Source organism: Lactuca virosa, chromosome 2, assembly GCF_052849685.1.
Source record: "Lactuca virosa cultivar CGN04683 chromosome 2, Lactuca_virosa_CGN04683_v6, whole genome shotgun sequence".
Lineage (NCBI taxonomy): Eukaryota > Viridiplantae > Streptophyta > Magnoliopsida > Asterales > Asteraceae > Lactuca > Lactuca virosa.
The window spans coordinates 63,238,718-63,251,267 of NC_136427.1; the positions used below are offsets into that span (position 1 = coordinate 63,238,718).

The following is a 12,550-nucleotide window of genomic DNA, read 5'->3' on the forward strand; positions in this document are numbered from 1 at the left end:
GGACGAGGACCTAAGGCAGGCTTCTTTCTGTAAGCGTTGATAACAACATTATCTGAGAGAACAAATAGATCTGATGCGTAAGGACAAGGTTTGAAAACTCAAACCTTGAGTGAATGCTTAAGATCAATGTCTGCTAGCTAATAAATGTTCTAGTCAAGCCTGGATAGACCAGTCAAGTCTGAGTTAATATATTCAACAAATGATCAAGTCATAACTGAAGAATGAGAATAAAAGATCAAAGTAAGGTTAATAAATGAAGAACAAGAAGAATGTTTGAAAGAGAATTGAAGTAACTTAGTAAATGCCAAAAGTGAGTGAATGATTTGTCTCTTAACATTGCATTGAAATCTCCTTTAATTAGGAGTGAGTGAAACATGGTACAAACCAATAAACATACATAGGACTGGATAAAAGGAATAATTCTTACATTCTGATTGTCCAAGTTGACAAACATACTAAGTCCTATGAAATGTCTAATCATGCAAAGAGACAAAAGTAATTAATACATAAAGAGACAAAAACAGCTTCTCCGGATCAACACACATTCCGGACATAATGTCCATTCCGGAATGTCTTCACTCCTGAACTTCTCATCTTCTTCTCTCCAAGTCCGGACAAATTCCGGACTACTTTTCACTTCGGAACTCATGCTGACTTCGGAATTATCACTTGGACTTAGGATTGCTAGAGGTTCACTTTCAGGTTCCAACATTATCAGCTGGAACGTAGTTAAGCATAGACTCCGGAAGAGATCCAACAAAATCGAACTTCGTTGGATCAGAGAAGATGAAGTTCTGAGTATGAAAAATAGGAATAGCAGTCATAACAGAATCATCTGTCACCGGAATATTGAGGCGAGTGATAGCCCTCTTGACAATAACTGACCAGAATCGAGCATAAGAAATCTCTGAGTGCCTAGTTGTGGAGAGAGTGCTCTGAACTAGCAGAGCCCAAAGGATTGAACCATAATCCAGGTTAATCCTAGAGTATAACCCGTAGATGCTAGTGCAGAAAAGATTGTTGGCATTGTCCAAACCCATAACCCACTCTGAGAAGCTCTTGAACAGAATAGTGAAAAGCCCATTCCACATTGGAGGAAGGTTGGGCTTCCTAAACTTTGAAAGTAGAGAGAGGTTTTCCAGATACCCCATTTGATAGAACATTTCGAGAATCACAGATGAATAAATTGATTATGGATCGAATAAACCCTCAGATGAAGAAAACCCTAGCATCCTACTAAATCGGGCCTTGGAGATGGAGGTTTTGTGAGAATAAACCTCAAACGTGATCACAGCATCACTTTGTTGCTAACTTGCAGTGCATAATGCCTTGGACAGATGGACCAAAGGGACATTCTCAGCTATCGTTAGGGATTGAGCCAACGGAGAATAGCGGAGACACTCGATCATCGGCTTGATAGATTCAGAGTACTTAGATGAATCGAGATCCAAGATGAGGTTTCGGTTGGGTTTGATGTTTAGCATAACCGACGAAGCGGTTTGTTCAGCAACAGGTGGAGTTTTAGAGGAGTTGTCCATGGAAACCGTTGGAGAAGATGATGAACAATGCAGAGAGAAAGAGGTATAATCGTCGGAGAGTTTGAATACTTTGATAGTTGTGAGAGAAAATCAATCGACGATTTTCCTTTTATACGGTATAAGTGGAGAGAGAAAATCCCAATAAAGGCGCCTGGAAAATCGTGACAGTTGTACATGTGTCAAGCGGCATGGGTTTTTGAAAAGACACGCCTTTTCGAAATCTTATCCCTTTAAATCCTTCATTTCAGTTTTGCACATTCGGAATCAAACAGAAAATTGCCATAACATGTTCTCAGAATTAAAAGTAACCTTTCAGAATTATGAACCCAGACTTATGAAAAATCACAAGGAATTTTATGCAAGAGTGTGCCAAAGATAAATAAATAAAACAAATTAAATCTGGGAATCTGTGATGTTAATTATAAATCAACATAAAAACAGTTGGATCCCGGGAAACGATCTCTTCCTTCGTAGTCAAGAGAGACTCGGAAGTGTATGTGTGGTATCCCGTTGAATTACGATCATCTGTTTGTTGAGAAAGAGTGAAAGGCTTCTTCTCATTTAGGCTTTATAGGGTGGCTTAAGCTTCATCCAAAATCTAAATCTCAACATGAGTCTGAAATTCTAGAAGAAGTACTTGTCTAACCAGTGTAGTCATAAAAACAAGTATGCTTTGGAATTATTTAAGTGGCTGGATAGTGTAGAAATCTCAAGAAAAATAAAAACCGGATCTTTTGGGTAGAAAAGTCTTGGGATGAGAGCTTTTCATGAAGATCGCACAAAAAGAAAAATGAGATTTCAAACATATAGGGTACAAACCATAAAGTTTTTACTCGTCAATTCAGTGGTGAAAGTATTTAGAACTCATTAGTTGTTCACTGTTAATTCAGAATTGGTTTCGGATATTGGGTTTCACTCAATTCGTGGTGATAACGAATTTAAGATCATAAACACAGATGTTGTGTAGCCATAAACCTTAGTGGTAATTTCTAAGAGTCTCGAGGGTTACAGTTGTGGAAGTGAAAAGTATAGAGAAATAAAGGAGGTGGTTCCGAAGAGAAAATGTACCTCTGCTATATAAGACTGACCAAGCAGTGAACTCTTAAATGAGTTGAGAAGAGTAAGGTAGCTCAATGACTTATGTGAATTTATAGCCTATGGTGTTATCGATTTAGTAAGGCTTCAAACATAAAGTCTCAGAGGCTTTGGGCAACATGCAGCAACATGCTTCTAGAGACACTTAACTAGTACAAAGTATTCAGAATTACAAACCTTTCCCCATCGTTCTGATTTAAAAGCATAATGAATATATATATATATATATATATATATATATATATATATATATATATATATATATATATATATATATATAGGAGTAGGACCAAATGAGAACACCTAAAAGGTTGAGAACGCGAGAACGGATCTCGTCCATCTCTTATCTTAGATCTAAGGCTATAATTAATTAGAAGTTTTGTTATTATTAAAATGTTTAAATTCAATTAATTTGAATTAAAAATAAGAAAAAGGTATCATGGTAAATAATCATTCCCTTATTTTAAACAACTCCTAAAATCACTCGGTCTCTCCCCCACGGTTTTCTCTCATCTATTCGACCGCTTCCCACTGCTCCTTTTACATCGATTTCGGAATGAGCACACTCTGTTCCACCATCGTCTCCACCGATATCTCCATATTTTGTACCATTCTCCTCTCTGCTTAGTAACATCATCTCTATCCCCTAGATCCGAGCCCTAATTACTGAAACGACAATGATAGAAGATCAAGAAGGATCTCAAGTCCTCACTCCTCCGCCGCCTCAGCCACTGTGACAACCCTAGACAATCACGGGTTCTGCGATCAAAATCAAGAGAGATTATATGTCAATAGATCACACAAAGGTATATCTGTCTCCGATTACTCAAAACCTTGATGCGAATACAGTTGTTTTTTTGTTCAATTTAGTTGATTTCAGTGAATGTTAACCATGGCTGCCAGACTGAAGCTGTAATCTGTATCGCTGAGATTCGAAGGAAACCCTATAGTTTTCGCCTTCTATTTTTTTTCTTTATTCGGATGTTTCATTAGGGTTTCGTTGGGTTCAAATTTTAACGATGGCAGCCTCTTTGAAATCAATTCATCCTGTTTGGCTTCAATTTTGTGTTCATTCTCCAATTGGGATCTTGTATGAAGATGAAACTTGGAAGACCTCTTTGAAATCAATCCATCCTGTTTGGCTGCTTGTTTACATATTTAGTTGCAATTGGTGTCATGAGCAGTTCTTCTTGCTAATCTGATAACTGTTGGACCCGATGTACTTTTCTTTTACACTCAGTAAGTTGTTACAAGTCACAAACCCTTTATGTTTCAGTTGTAATCTTATATGAATACAATGTCAGATGTCTCATTTGCAGTTAATCATCAATGAATACTCCATGAGGCTGGTTCGAGAGGAGCAAGGAAAGCAGCCACGGCAATGCAGGTGAGGGGAAAAAGCCAAGAGGCGGTTGCCTCTTTTGATTTCACTGGAAACACAACCCCATCCTGGTGGTTATTCTTGGCAGGGAACGAAGAATAAGAAATGATAATTTTTACACTATTTTTATTTTGTATTTATTTATGAATAGAGTGTATTCATTTGTGAATATCAGTGTATTTATGTGTGAATGACTATTTAATTATACATAATTGTTTCTTTAACATTTTTGCAGATCCAATGAATAAACATGCATATAGTGGGAGGTGGGAGATTTACCAACTGAAACACCGACACCAATAGATTTCGGAAGGAGCGCAAAGATGTTTTATTCATTTATGATTGTAATTGTAGTACTAGTTTCCGTATCAAAAAAATATATATTGTAACTTATTCATTTACTATTATAATTATATTCTTATATGAATAGAAATGTGTTTTATTTATTTATATATGAGTATCATTTTAGTTGATTTTATAATCTTTTTTTCGGGTTTTATTCTTTTATGATTTTACAAGTGTATTCATAAATACATCTGAGTTAATTCATTTATAATTTACAATTTTATTCATTTTAAAATGAAATCTATAAATCCTTATTTATGAAGATATTTTTTTAAAAAAATAAATGAGGTAAACCGATAAATTATTCATTCTCTTGATATTTGATTGCTAAAAAGGAAACATAAAAATGAAAAATGAAATGAAAAAAAAAACGTTTTTTTAGATAGAAATTAAATCATGATTTTATTAATTATTGGTTCATTAAAAGAATAGGATCTAAAAAATGAGATATTTTGGGTAATTGTCATCATAATCACTAAATTTAGGAAATCATAATTTAATTAGATGGTAAAATTCCATTTATGCCCTCTAAAAATGATTGGTCTACAACTGTTCTCGCGTTCTTAACCTTTTAGGTGTTCTCATTTGATCATCTCCCTATATATATATATATATATATATATATATATATATATATATATATATATATATATATATACCTGCATCTAAAATACATGTTGAAAATATCACACAAAATAAAAAAAAAATTTGGTAATTTTGAGTTTTTCTGAAAAAGATAAAACAGAAATAAAGAAAATGTTTTTGTGATTTTAGATTTTTCTGAAAAATAAATAAAAACAAAAAAATAAAGAAAATATTTTTGTGATTTTTGAATTTTCTGAAAAAGACATAAAAACAAAAAAAAATAAACTCGAAAACAAAAATGTACAGTAACTTCTGAATCAGTTGGAAGAGACTTAATATACAAAGGATACAAAAACTTCCGAACCTTTAGATGAACAGTGGACTCTAAGTCAGTCCGAGGGTTCGCAACCATTCGGAACATGAAGTATAGATTCTGAATCATTCCGAGGGCTCGGAGCGGTTCGGAGTAAGAACACTACTTTACTTTACTGTGCGGTTTTCGGAATAGAATAAGCTTCTATCGTTCCTAAGCCTTGTAGAATTCGATTGAAGGTTTGTTCAGGTAAGGCTTTCGTAAAGATATCAGCTAGTTGATCAGCAGATCTCACAAAGTGAATTTTGACATTTCCATCCTCTACGTGATCCTTTATGAAATGATACCTCAGTGTTATATGTTTTGTCTTGGAATGTTGCACTGGGTTATGGAAAATGCGAATAACACTTTCAGAATCACAGTATAAAGGGATCCTCTTCATATTTATTTTGTAATCTCTAATCTGACTTTGAATCCATATCACTTGAGAAGTACATGAGGCAGTTGCGGTATACTCAGCTTCAACGGTAGATAAGGAGACACATGTTTGCTTCTTAGATTGCCAACTTACGAGTTTGCCATCCACAAACTGACATCCTCCAGTTGTACTTTATGATCCAGACCGCATTCACCAAGATCAGCATCAGAGAATGCTTGCACAAAGAAACCTGAATTTGAAGGGTACTAAACTCCAAGTGGGGTGGTTCTCTTAAGATATCGAAGAATGTTCTTCACTGCAGTCATATGTGGTTCACGAGGATTCTCTTAAAACCTGGCACAATAGCAAACAACAAACATAATATCTGGACGACTCGATGTTAGATAAATTAAAGATCCAATCATTTGTCGATACAAAGTCATATCACTTGCAGGTTTGCCCAAGGGTAATGTAAGCTTTGTTCTGAATGCCATTGGAACCTTGACCTTTGAATCTCCCACCATTCCAAATTTCGCAAGCAAGGTTTTCGTATAAGCCTCCTGTTTGATGAATATGCCCTCTTGACTCTGTCTAATATTTAAACCAAGGAAAAAGTTAATAGGACCCATTGAGCTCATCTCAAACTTAGTTTCCATCAATTTTCGGAATTCAGCAGTTAATCTAGAATTAGTATATCAGAAAATGATATCATCAACATATATTTGGACAATCATCAGATGGTCACCATCTTTCTTGCGAAAGAAGTTTGGGTCGATCGAGCCTTTTTTAAACTTAGATTGTTTTAAGAAGCGAGTGAGAGTTTCATACCATGCTCGTGGAGCTTGTTTTAAACCATAACCGCTTTATCCAAAATATAGCAATGAGTTGGATATCTTTCATTCACGAAACCTGGTGGTTGTTCCACATAGACCGTTTCTTCTAATTCACCATTCAGAAACACACATTTGATGTCCATTTGGTAGACTTCGAAACTTTTTGTGAGCTGCATAGGCAAGAAAAATGCGAACTGACTCTAGTCTTGCAACTGGTGCGAATGTTTCTTCATAGTCTATGCCTTCCTCTTGGCAGTATCCCTTAATAACTAATCGTGCTTTGTTTCTGATCATGTTGTCTTCTTTGTCAAGCTTATTGTGAAATACTAATTTCATACCTACAACTGATGCATCCTTCGGAGTTGGAATCAGCCTCCAAACTTTATTGCGCTCAAACTCATTGAGTTCTTCCTGCATTGTTTGCACCCAATTAGAATGATCGAGAGCAATCTTAAAAGTTTTTGGCTCAATCTTGGAAATGAACGAATTAAACATGCAAAATTCCATTTTGGAAAATAATGCAGTCTAATTCGCTTTTTGTTGAGCTCTAGTGAGAACACCGGAAGAAGTTAAACCAATTACTTGTGATTCTGGATGATCTTTGGTCCACTTGGCCAAAGGAGGGAAGTTCGAATCATAAGATGGATCCAATTATGCATTTACATCTTCGAATTCCGATTGAGCATCTGAGTCATTATTTTCGCTCTCACTCTCCCCCTGGAATGGTGCATGTGGCTCTACATTCGGAATTGGGTTCTCCCCCTGGATTGGAATGTCTGGGATGACTTCGGGATTTGAATTCTCCCCCTGAATATGTGAATCGGATGTGGAGGTTAAAGTAGAACCCTCCCCTTGAACGGGTGCATTAGCAGCTTGTGGTGAAGGTGGAATTTCAGAGTCCTTTGGAATATCAGAACCCTTTGGTGTAGGAGGCCCATTTCCAAGATATTTTGTAGCATCATCAATGATCTTCTTTAATTCATCTTCCTTATTATCTGGGACATTTGATTCTGAAGATATCGCCTTTTCTGGCTCGTCAAACAGGTTCATGAATTCCTCATAGAGATTTGAGAGGGGAATATTCATAGGATTTTTCATAGGAAAGATCTCCTCAGATTGATAATCAACCTTCTGATACTTCTTCATGTAATTATCATCAAACGTGACATAATAGGTTTCTTCTATCTTTTTCGACTTTTTGTTTAGAATCCTATATGCCTTCGAAGTAAGAGAGTACCCCAAAAAGATCCCTTCGTCAGCTTTCACATCGAACTTATTCCGTTGCTCTTTAGAATTGAAGATAAAATACTTGGAACCAAAGACATGAAAGAACTTGACATTATGTTTTCGTTTATTTAGAATCTCATAAGGAGTGATTGAGAATATTTTATTGATGACAGATCGATTCTGTGTGAAAAAAGCAGTTCCGATAGCTTCTGCCCAGAAATAAATTGGAAGGTTCGCAAAAGATAGCATCGTTCTTGCAGCTTCGCATAGAGATCGGTTTCTTCTTTCAACGACTCCATTATGATGAGGAGTGTAAGGAGCAGAGAAGTTATGACAAACTCCTTTATCAGTCAGGAATTCTTCAAACACTTGGTTTTTGAATTCCAAATTGTTATCACTGCGAACATTCCGAACTAGCTTTCGCAATTGAAGCTCGATCTGCTTGATGAAATCCTTAAGCTTGGAAGTTGCATCTGATTTTTGTTTAAGAAAATAAACCCAAGTAGATCTGGAAAAGTCATCAACAATAAAGAGAATATATTTGTTACCACCAATACTCTCGATGGCTAATAGACCACAAAGATCTATATGTAATAGTTCAAGTGGCTCGATCACTTTGGTGTTGATGATAGTCGAATGACTCTTCCGACTTTGCTTTCCCAGTTCGCATGATGCACACAGATGTTCCTTCTCGAACTTCAGAAGAGGAAGCCCTCGCACAAGATCACCAAGTACGAGTTTGTTGATGTCCTTGAAGTTGAGATGCGAGAGCCTTCGGTGCCATAACCAAGTATCATCCGAAGATGCTTTCGTAAGGAGGCAAACGGCTGGCTTTCCTTTAATAGGATTCAGATTTAGTGGGAACATCTCGCCTTTTCTTTTAGATTTTAGAAGCACTGTTTTGGATTTTTTCTCTATTATTTCGGATCCCTCATCATCGAATGATACTTTCAGACTTGTACCTACAACCAATTGAGAAAAGCTTATCAGGTTATGTTGCTGGCCTTCCACATATGTTACCTTCAGAATGGAGAATTCGTCATTCGTGATCATGTCATATCCTTTGAATTCTCTTGTAGCATTATTCCCGTACTTTACTTTGCCTCCATCCTTCAGCGAACGGAATTCCCTCAGCTCCTCTATCCTTCCAGTCATGTGACGCGAACAACCATTGTCAATATATCATTCCGAGTCATATTGTTCGTCACGAATCACCTACAAAATTTAGAAAGATTTAGGAACCCAAAGTTGTTTGGGTCCTCGTGAGGTTTTCTTAAGAACAGGAAAAGTTATAGCTTCATCAACCAAGTAAGATCTCTTTATCAAATTGGAATTTTCTCCTTTCGTGATTTTGAAAACAACAATCCTCTTATCTTTGGGATTCTTTTTAAAAGGATTTTGTCTTTGTTTAGATTCTATGTGTTGCCTGGCAACCTTTTTCATAAACTTATTTTCCTCCTTTTTCAAATTTGTTTCGGATTCCATTAAGTAAATTTTAGGTTCCGAAACAACTTTTCCCTTGCCCTTAACATCTTTCGATGTGTAGATAGATTTTGAAACATTTGGTTTGGGGGGAAATTTTGGTTTTGTCTTTTCCGATGATTTTGATTGTTTTGGAAATGATGGTTTCGAAAAAGTTTTTGGTTTTGAAACTTGAGGAGTTGAAGACTGTGGCTTTGAAAACAAGTTAGGTTTGTTATTTGAAGAAGAATTTGCATTTTGATTCGTAGATCTCTCTGGGTTAACAGAATTGGAATGTTTAGATTTCCATAATCGCTTTCTTTCTTTTAAATTTTTCTGATATCTAGCATTTAGTTGACGCTTCTTAGTAATGAATTCCTCAGCTGACTTATGAATGTTAGCCCTAGGTCTCTCTTTTCTAACAAGAATGTCTGTCTGTACGGAAGATGTTTCATTTGGGACACTTTTGGTGCCACTCAGACCAACTTTATCATTATAAGGATTAACTCAATTTAATGGTTTCGCGACATATCTCCCTTTGGTTTTCCATGAGGTCATTTTGGAAAGACCTTTGGTTTCTTCGGAGTTATCAATTGGTCCTGACCAAAAGAATTCATCGCAACCATCTGCGTTATCACCATCGACTAAGGACGTTAGTTCGGATGTCTGATTTTTGTTCAGTCCTGTTTTTACGAACACCTTATTCGGAACAGTTTTTACTTTTGGAAAAACCGTTGCTTTTTCTTTAAAAACGTTTGAACCTTTATTTTCAACAATGCGAACAAATTCAACATAATTTTCAGAAATCAAGTTTTTCTTTGGTTCAGGTTCACTTTTTACAAACTCGGAACAATCAATCTCATCCACAACAGAAATCTCACTCATGTCACTTTCGTCAAATTCAGAAACATTTTCGGCGTCGAAAGTGTTGTCCGAACTCAATTTTGTACATAAAGAGCCAAATTTTTGCATAGTATCATATTTATTATGTTCTTTATCATATTCATTCAACATTTTTTTTAACATGCTTTTGTGTTCTTTGGACTGAATATACGCTTCAATTTTGTCAAGTCCGGTTTTGTAAGAGTCAGATACATCATCCGAAGACACAATAGATTCGCACTTGTAGCACTCTGCATCGATTTCATCCTCTTTCAGTTCGAGAAAGGGTAAAATCATTTTGTGTCTTTTTCCCTATTTCACAGTGAATATGCAGTTGGTTAATATTAAAATATAACCTCTTAGCAATCAAACAGAAAATATTTCTTTCTTTTAAAAGTGCTAAATTGTCTCTTTTCAAATAAATAACATCATCCCTAGACCTAGTCAGCTCTAACTCCAACTTCTTTATCCACATCCGTCTCTCTTCACTCTTGTTTGTTGTCCTGCTGATTTGATCAGTTAGGTTAGAATTGCTTAAACGTGTTCTTTTTAAGCTACCACTAAAGCTAGAGACAGTAAATTTTAAATCATCTAATTCATATTCGTAACGAGCGACTGGAATATTAAGAGACTGGAGAATAGATTGTACCTTACTGATGACTCTCTCACATTTACTGACCTGTTCCGAAGCAGGTCTTGCTGCAAAACAGTTGTCAGAGGCCTGCGCACTATCAGTAGTGTATCCTCTCTGCTCCGAAACATCACCGCGAACCATCAAGCATCTTCCCTCGTACTCGAGACTCCAGACTTCACTATGAAGCATCCACCATGTGTGAGCTTCCGAACTTCCTCATCTTCTGAATCTGTTGACCAGACTTCAACACGTCCAAACTCATCAACATCATCCTGCACAATCAAAACAGGCTTAGCACTATCAACACTCTTTTCTTTCTAATCTCTTCTATCTTTCGAAGATAGTAAGCTTCATCGTCTTCTTCATCCTTCTTCTCACTCATTCTTCTCAACATACACTCCTTGGCCAGATGATTCTTGTCATGACAATAGTTGCAGTCATAGACGGAATCTCCCATCAGCTTCTTATCTTTCTTCAACTCATCCTTTTGAGAGTTGTTGAGGCTGTCATCCTTTTCTTTGTCTGAACTGTAGTTCCCTTGCCAATTCCTGTTTTTGAGGCGTCCAAAATTCTTTTTAGCGAACTTTCTGGGATTTGACACCATTAGAGCGTATTCTTCCTTTGTAAGCTCACAATCTGAGAGATCTGACTCTGAATCTTCTTCTGCTACCTTTTTTCCCTTCGTAACCAGGGCCAATGATCCCATTCCAGACACAGTCTTCCCTTCCTTTGTTACTTCATCTTCGTGGGATCTAAGAATTCCCACCAGCTTCGCCAAAGTGTAGCTCTTAAACTGTTCATGAGCTTTAACTATGGACACAACTGCCTTCCATTCAGGCCTTAATCCATTCATGAAAGTAACCTTTTGCTCAATCCTTTCATGCTTAAGATTATGCTTAAGCATTCTGCTCAAAAGATGGTTAAAACGATTGAAAGTCTGATCAAGCTTTTCATCAGACTTCTGAGCAAAAGCCCCAAACTCGGAAAGAAGTAGTGTTTTAACTAGGTGTTCCAGATCTGTGTTGCTTAAGTAAAGCTCTTTCAACCTATCCCATATCTCCTTCGATTTATCACAAGAACTTACTAGACGAAAAGTGTCTGGAGGAAGAGTGAATATGATTATCCTCGTCGTCTTGACATTACTTATCAGCTTGTCTTTTTCGTCTTGAGGAACATCTTTGACGTCTATAAGAAGAGCATTGTATTCGGCTTGATTCTTAATAACCCTCCTTGTGGCTGTGTGAGTGAACGTCTGCTTAGTCATGGTTTCCCATATTAATGTGCCATGATCTTCAAGGCCAAGAACGTAATCTTTGAAGTGCAGTGCCCAGACCTCATAATCCTGTGGAAAAAGGATTGGGATTCTGGTAGTAGATCCAATGCTGCTGGATAGATTGAAGGAAAGAGTGTGAGGATCTTCTGGTTGCATGATGTCGATTCACAAAAACCTATTAAGAATCAGATGTGTAAAATAATAATCGAGTTTAGGGCTCAAAAAGAAACCAGATCTATCGTCTACAATCGATGAGAACGATGAAGACGGCAAGAATGGATCTTCCAGAAAATAAAAGAAAACCCTAATAAGCTCGACAGAAGATATGTGTATGTATTACACAATCTCCTGCTCTGATACCAATTGTTGAAACAATAAAAAAAATAGATCGATAGATTCAGAACAGTAAAGTGAATCAAAACAATAAGAACAATGATCGAAGTTGTGTTGAATGGTTAATAATCAATGCCTTAGAAGAGTTCGACTTGAACTTTTCTGTAAAGACAATGTAGAGAATCACAAGAACGATTAACCCTAATTACAATACATGCATGCAATATTTATA

At 36.4% G+C, this 12,550-nt stretch overlaps 1 pseudogene; it reads right to left on the reverse strand.

Moving 5' to 3' along the window:
- Positions 1–6,619: 6,619 nt before the first annotated feature.
- LOC145157464 (putative mitochondrial protein AtMg00820 pseudogene) lies at positions 6,620–7,015 on the reverse strand (annotated as a pseudogene).
- Between the last annotated feature and the right edge of the window lie 5,535 nt (positions 7,016–12,550).